Here is an 8,267-nt window from a genome sequence, read left to right as displayed (position 1 = left end):
GCCTTAATCATGAGTTTATCTTGCGGGGTTCCGATCACAGTCCATACCTGGTAGCATCAACTTTATTTGCATTCTGAATTAATGCAATCCTCCATTGCTAATGTCTTTATTTCTTTACTCAGAAAAAAGACACCACTGCAGCATGTGCTGATTTGAACCTTGATTTTATGATTTATAACTTGTAGTTCAGTGTAGTCCCACTTTCAGCATACGCATGCTTGCTTCTGGCTTTTGGGACTGCTGGCGCCCACTTGAGCCTTTTTAGGCATTTCTATAGCTTGTAAAATACTGCCTGCTGAAAACCGTGTTGCAGTTAAACAGCTTAGCAAAGTCCTGTATGTCTCAAGTGTCAGGAGCAGAAGCGTGTAATTAATGCACCTAGCAGCTCAAACCATATGTGAGTCTTTAGTTTTGATATTAAAATTGAAATTCAGTGTAGGCATGAGAACGTGTTCACCCAGGTGAGGATGCTGCGTTGTCGCTGGGTTTATCAGCCGGAACAAAAGAGGCTGCTGCACACCTCCTGCACGCCACGAGCTCCAGTTAAAAATGCCAGATCTGGGCAGATTTGCTGGCCTGTCTGGCCAAAAGTCACCGGCAGGGAGCACACAGAGCATCCTGCCAGAGAACTGATAGAAACGGAGGTTCTCACGGGGTTACAGTATATGGCAGGAATTGCCCTCAGGCAAACTGTGTTGTGTGACAACTGAAAGCACCTTTTGCCACGGTTGTTTCCAGTCTACTGTTTCAAATAAAAGCTCCTCTATTGAAAATGCTCTATTACCTTGGCTATATGACATTTAGCAAGTACAGGATGCCTTGAGACGCTGGCTGGGAACATCTCTGTAGCACAACACCACACCAGCAGGCAGCTCCACTGAACATAATGCAGGAGAAAGGCCAGGCTGCTGCTGCCCATCCATGTCCAGGCTCAGTCTGCATCCTGCCTCAGGCTCCTGGCCGTGGGTTGGGTGAGGTCAGCAGTGTGTGTGAACTGCAGTTTTGCAAAGTTTAACAGATCTGAATCTACAGATACCTGCAATGCTGTATTGCTTGTGGACTTTTTTTTTTTCTTTTTTTTTTTTTTTCTTTTTTTCTTTTTTTCCCCTTCCCCTAGAAATATTTTACTCCGGAATATTTTTCCAGCAGCAAGGCACAGGCTGTTGGGCTGTCCTGCAGTGTCCCCAATGCAAGCAGGGATGCAGCAGTAGGTTGGCACTTTCCTGCACCAAGCACTGCTGTGCCATGCTAGCCTGGGTGTCAGTATGCCTCCAGGCATTTAACCACCGCTGTGCCCACATCAGCCAAAGTGTGGCTTTCTGGGCAGTGTGAGGGAGCCATTGCCTCCTTATTTCTCCCTTTTACTTTTAGTTGTACACACTGCATGCCACCTCTAGCATGGGCAGAGAAGCTGAACTGAAGATGGGCTTTTCCATCCTGTTTGGCAATGTGGACAGCAGCTGTGCTCATTTCAGCGCTGGCCGTGAGCTGCTGCCTTTAGCTGCTTAGAGCTGATGTAATTTTGTCACACCACAGCATAGTGCCTGTGTTTGCACTTGGAAGCTTCCCTACCTCTTCAGGTTGCCTTAGCTGAGCACATCACTCTTGCTTCCTTTAGCATCATGGCTCCCCTTATACAGGTTGTGACTTTCTGTGGGTATCAGATGCTCCCCATAGCAGAAAGAAAGCTTGGCAAGGAGTTGCACAGAGAAAGTGGGAGCCCTCGCTATTAAGAAATGACAAAAAAAAAAAAAAAAATCAATGAAACAAGTAATAAGCAGAGGCTAAAGTGATGCTTTTGTACATCTTGGCAAGCAGGCTTGAAGGAAGGCCACCCTTCACTTAAATACATGCTGGTTCACTGCAGTATCTACTTTTCTTACCCAGAATGATGTTAAATGCAGCCCAATCACAACCAATTATAAACATCACCTCTGGAACCAGTATCTGTTCTAAAACAATTGAACATTGAAACAAATAAAATATTTCAGCTCAGATGGGGTAGGAGAGAGTTAACTACCATTGTGAACAGAAGAGAATAATACATTTAATTGGCCACACCTTCAGAAGAGCAGTCCCTCAGTGCTGTGCAGGGGGCTCAGGCTGCAGCCCTGCTCTCACCTCTGCTGTGCGCAGGTTTCTCCAGGCAAAGCCTGGAGAGAGAGCTTTGCAGCTCCCTAATATGTTACCCAGAGCTCCATAGGAAACACCTAGACACTGTCCTGAGGGAGAGCTGCTATGCCTTGGAATAAATGGCAGTGAAAGGTGAGTACTGGTGTCTGCAAGGTTGGGCTATGAAACAAGGCACCAGTGCCATGCTCCCGGGTGTATGCAGAACTCTGCCCTGCAGACCTTTCTTTACAGGTAAGGAGAGCTGTGCTGCAGGGGATTCTTGTTCTTAACCCAAAAGAAGTTCGTTCTCAAAGTGATGTTTTTGGTTAGTGATGATAAGGCTGTATTTCATATCATTTCAGGTGAGAAAAGTTAAGTAGCAATCCCCTGTGAACTGCATTCCAGGAGGAACCCTGGTGTAATGCTATAACACAATGGAAAGTACAGCAATAATTGTGGGATGGCACAGTTCTAGGCTGCAGGAAATGAGAACAAGGCCAAATGCACCAGCCATGGATGGAGAAACAAAGAAAGGAAAAACTACTCACCTTCAAAAGGCCTCAGATATACAGGAACCTCCAGGGAGATCCCCTTCCCTCCACTGCCCACCCTTAACTGAGGGCTGGGAAGAAGTGGATCCTGGCCCCATCACTCTGGTACATTGCATGCACCTGAGCTCCTCTGTACTGGCCCTGCCTACCACCAGGTGCTCCATCACTGCTTCAGGCCATGACTTAGCATTTCCACTACACCTGGTCTTTTGGGTGCTCCTCCAATGATGCAGCTGGGTCCTGCTTTGCTGGAATGGGTGGAGGCTGTGTCCCTTACCTTGGAGGGTCACAAACAGCCGTAGGAAACTTGCTGATCTCTGCCAGAGCTCAGTAAGGATCAGAAGTTTGGGTGTAAATGCAGTTGCCCTAAGCAAAGCATTTAAGGAACTTTATTCTTTAATCAGTTCTTAAAATAATATAATTTCAGACTGTGTAATTAAAAGCACTCAAAATTCAATGGCTTCAGGTGAGAAAAATGTAAACCACAGGCAGGCTGAGGTGGCTGTATTTGCACTACTTTCTTTAAAGCCCCAGAAGGGAGAAATGCAGAGGGGTAGAATCAGACATGAATGCCCTTTGTTTCAGTGGAAGCACTCTCCCAGGGCCCTGTGGCAGTTGCTGTTGTTATTGAGTTAAGTAAAGTTTGTATGAGTATGTCTTATTCTATAAATACGAGGTTAATTATGTCTATATAAATCTAATTTGAGCTTTATTTACTTTTTAACTACCCTTCTTCAGCCAAATCACTGGGAAAGTAAATCTCTGGGCATTCAGGTGTTGTGCTGCTCCTTTACTGGGGGTTGCTGCCAACCGTCATTTCCAGGTGCCATCACCCCATGCCCTCCTTGCAGTGCTGCTCCCCATGCTGTGTTCGCAGCTTCAGCTAACCCTGCACTGCGCTCCTGAGAAACAGAACAAAGCTGCAGAGAAGCAGCTTCTGTCTGCAAAGGAAACAAAGTACCCTCTGAGCAAATAGTGGTGTTGGGTGCCTAGGTAACCCCTTGTGCCCCACAGTCAGAGCTGATACATCAGAGATGGGCATTTTCTGAGTCAGCAAAAGCTGAACAAGGCTTAGGCCAACAGACAGAGCAGTGAATAAAGATCGCCTTTGTAACTGAAGCCTGTTAGTGCTTTGCCAAGGCCTTCCCTTGAGGCCAGCTAAGTAAACAGATTGGCAGGGCTGGAAAAGCAGCCCTTCTAGAAAGCCAGGACAGGACAGCGGGGAGAAAAGGGGGCGGGAGGGGGTGGGAGGGGTAGGGGCTTAGGGGGCTGAAGGCACTGCCCTGAGTCACGTGCAGCTGTTCCCTGAGCAGAGCTGTGCTGTTGGAGTCCCCTTGTGTACTGAGCTGCTCCGCAACCAGTTGGTCATTATTCTTCTTGCACAGGTCATGTAAGGTGTCTGTGTGGCCTTACATGGTCCTGATCCTCTGGGAGGGGAGAGGGAGCAAAGCAAAACAAAGCCCCCAGCACTCTTCCTGCTGCCCTTGCACATGCATACACCGCAGACCAAAATCAGATGTTTTGTTCCTCAGCCTTTAATTTGCCACCGCTCCCCAAAGCACAGCACAGAGCGTGTCTGTGCCGGACAGAGCTGTGCTGTTCCCCCTGGCTCTTTCCATGGGTGTTTCCAGGCCCTGTGCTGCCAAACCACATTGCCTGGCAAGCACCAGGAGTGGAACCTGGGCAGGGTGTGGGGAGTGCAGTGTCCCTGCCTGGGGCTGCCCAGGAAGCATGTGTACAAGGGAGAATGGCTTTAAACTAAAAGAGGGGAAGTTTAGGTCAAATGTCAGGAGGGAATTCATCACTTCTGGGATGGAGTCTGGTGAGGCCCTGGCAGCACTGCCCGGAGCTGTGGTGCCCCATCCCGGGAGGTGCTTGAGGCCGTGGATGAGCCCTGGGCAGCCTGAGCTGGGGGGCAGCCGTCCCATGGCAGGGTGGGACTGGGAGAGCAGTTCCTTCTAACCCAACCATGCTGTGATGTCACCGAGCAGTTGCTGGCACCAGTGCACTATGGCTGTCAGTTGGCTTTTGTATGGATGCAGGAAATGAGGCACTGAGCTGCAAAGGTTACAGCACGTGGCCTTCCTCATTCCCACAGAAAACGAGCTGGTATCACTACATGAATATTCAGAGCACAGCTCTAAGCAACCTCAGAAATGTTCTTTGTTTCTTGAGAGAGGAAAAAGGATATTTGCAGAGCTGCCCTCTGAATAATGTGGCTGATCAGCTTAATTGTTTTCCTTCACAGCCCATGATGGTGTCCTGTTCCTGCAGTCATTATTCAGGCATGACTCCTGCAGATGGTAATGGGTATTTTGTTTAAATCCCGAGTGCCAGTGTTGGGTGCCCAGTGCTTCGTGGGGAGCAGAGCATACATGTTGGCAGGGAGCAATGTAAACCCAGAAGCACTATTATGCATTAACACTGTCCAAATATTAACTCTCCCTGAAGGATGCAGAGGTGTTACCCTGCCACATCTGCACTGGGAATTTGCTCCTCTGCTCTCAGCTCTATGACTCTGAAGCACCCCATGGGCTCTGACCTGAATGCCAGGACTGGATCAGCAGCTGGCAGTCCTTGTGCTGATGGATGTCACAAACCCACATGTTGGGCTGAGGTCTCCCTTGTGAACTCCTCCAAAAGTACTGCAAGTTTTAGCTCAGGGCTCTGGGAGCAGCTGTACATGGAAGTAACACTGAGGCACGTGTATCCTGCTCACAGAACAGGCTTTAAGGACCTCTCTCTGCAGCTCTCAGCAGCACTGCCTCCTCCTGCCCTTTGGCTGCTGAAAGCAGTGCAAAGCTGTGGGAAGATGCCAAGCTCAGCTGCTGTAGCAGCTCAGTAGATCCCCAGAGCAGAGCTAAATGCCAATCCAGGGGGTGATCCGACCCCAGGAGGCTGACCCCTGAGCAGGGGCTGCTGCTGGACCCCAGTGTCCATCAGCACATAGGGAAGAGCCCTTCCATTCTTCAGTGCAAACAAGTTAGAAAAGTTCAATACCCCATGCTTTAAGATGTTTCTTTTTTTTTTTTTTTTTCCCTCAAAAGGACTAAAGTTTAAACAAATCAAGTCTTGGTGTTTACAGTAGAAATCTACCAGCAAGGAAAGAGCATATTCTGCTTTGTTTAGCATGTGCTGGGACGCTGGGCACAATGTTCCTGGGATACAGCACTCATTGCATTGATGCTCGGTGCTCTGCCTGCTGCAGGGTGCTGTGCTACAGTGCCCTGGAGACCAGGAAGCAGAGCTGCTTTGATCCTTTTTTCTGGACAAACTTCTAATTATCAATGTCTCCTGCAAGATTCAACAAGTGAGTTTCAACTGATTTCAATGAAAATGCCATGTTGGCAGAAACATGTCATCAGGACTGCGCTGTATGGCCCTTTGTCCACCAATTGGTGCCTTAGGAAGGTGCTATGGTGGTAAGCATTCCTCTGCTTACCCTCTCCCAGCAAGGCAGTAAGGGGAGAGCTCTGTGCATCACGAGGTCAGAGAAGGAACAGGGACAGGCCCTGCTGGCATCCACATGTCTGGCGCCTTGTCCAGGTGCCATTGCAAGGCTGGGGTGATCCAGATATAGAAGCAGGTCCCCACAGTACCCCAGCCAGCAGGTTGGTGGTTAGTCAGTGCTTTGTAGTGAATGCAATCAGATTTTCACCCACTACCATCTGTTTTCAGTGGGGAAACAATGGGTTGGCAAACAGCAGCCCGTTAATCAAGGGGATAAATCAGAAAATCCAAACCAGCTGCATTTTGTTGTAGCAGAAGCAATTGCATTGCTTTGGGCCCCTAATAAAATCCATTTCCAAAAGGCCTGGGTAGCAAGGGGCCCTTCGTATTAAATCTGCTTTGCACAGAGCTCACTCCCAGCCAGCAGGAAGCAGAAGGGCTGCAGCTCAGCAGGAGCTCCAGCAGAGCAGGAGATTTACAGTTGTGCCATCACTTGAGCTGCTGGTACTCTGGTGAAAAGCCCACACTGGGGCGTGCAGCTCCCACCCAGAGGCAGAGGGACACAGCAGTGCTTTGTACTTCACAGCCTCATCCCCTGGGAGGTGACATTGCCCATCACAGCTCCAGTTCTGGGCAAACAAATGTCAAACAGTTAAGATAAAACCAGGGCTGAAGCACTGCAGTTAACTCCTGCTATCATGTTTTCTCAGATGTGCTCTGGAGCCTCCCTAGATTTTCCTCATTAATCCCCAAACAAAATCCAATTTATTTTGTACGTTCCTGATGCCTGTGCCAGTCGATGCATCCCTGGTTGCTGCTCATTCTGTGCAGCAGCACGCAGCTCACTGGGGTGCTGAGGCCCAGAGCTCTACAGATGGAGCAGGGGCTGGACTGCAGGTCACCTTCCTACACAGCACCCAGCAGATCAAACTGCTGTTCTGCAGCTGAGGAGCTCCCTGGGCTCCACGCTCCAGTTCGGTGCCTCCAGCAGCTGAGCAGCTGTCTCAAAAATAGATGCAGGAAGCCAAGGGAACTCCGGCCCCCCCTGGGGCAGCCAAAGGGATTACCACGATTTTTTGCTGCTCCTTCACGAATATTGTCTCCAATATGGATTCTGTGATGTTTTTCCACTCTCTGGTTACTCACTATAAATAGAGCAGCATACACTGGAGAAGTGTGCTTCCCCTGACTGGGCCCAGCCCTGGATTCCACCCCACCCCTTCCACCTGGGATGTGTTACCAAGACCTCCCACCCCAGTGCAGAACAGGGCTGTGCATGCAGTGACTGTGAGGCCCTTCCATGGGTGACAGGCACCGGGTGCCACCACCTCCTGCAGGCGTCAAGGGATGTCCCTGTCCCCATCCACAGCTGCTTGGTGGCATCCCTGTGCACAAGCTGGCATAGCACTTCTCACTGCAAAATGAGTCAGATTCATCTGTCAATTTTGAAAATAATTTGGTTTTTCTCTTAGGAGTCATTAAAATGTGAGTTTTATTTTGTTTGGGTTCATGTAATCAGGAAATACCTCTAACCCAGAAATATCCCTCTTCATCTGATCTTTCAGAATTAGCCTTTTTATTTCCAATTAACTCTTGGCACTGGACAATACACTGTGGGGTTTGGGCCAAAAGCAGATTTGCAGAGCATGGCTGTGTATGTCAGACAGTGGAGGACACGGCAGGCAGGGACCAGCCTGTCCCAGCAGCAGGGAGGGTGAGGGGCAGCGCTGGGCACTGCAGGAAGGGCTGGGGCCTGTCTGCCAGGTGGGCACCATCAAGATGCAGAAATAGCAACATGAGGGGAGAAAGCTTTATAGAAAAGCTGTGCAGCTGGCTTCTTGCTATCCTGAGGGCAAAAGAGGTCGGGCCTAGACAGCAGAAGATGCTGCCATACCCCAGTCTGGCCTGCAGGCACGTGGCTGCAGGAGAGCAGGAAGATGGGTGACATCAGGGGGGGACACCACCATCCTCCTCCCCCCCAGCATGGCTGTGCAGGGCTGTGAGGAGCCAGGGCAATATTTCTTGGAGTGGACTGCTCAGCGGTGATGTAACGGAGCCGTCAGAAGGAAGAAGCCAAGTAAGGCAGTGTTTTAGAGAAAATATGTCCTAAAATGGGAGTTGAGCTGATGATTACTGAGAGCAAAACACGGATAT

This window comes from Excalfactoria chinensis, chromosome 12 (genome assembly GCF_039878825.1).
Source record: "Excalfactoria chinensis isolate bCotChi1 chromosome 12, bCotChi1.hap2, whole genome shotgun sequence".
NCBI classification, from domain to species: Eukaryota; Metazoa; Chordata; class Aves; order Galliformes; family Phasianidae; genus Excalfactoria; species Excalfactoria chinensis.
This window is presented reverse-complemented; position numbering follows the sequence as displayed.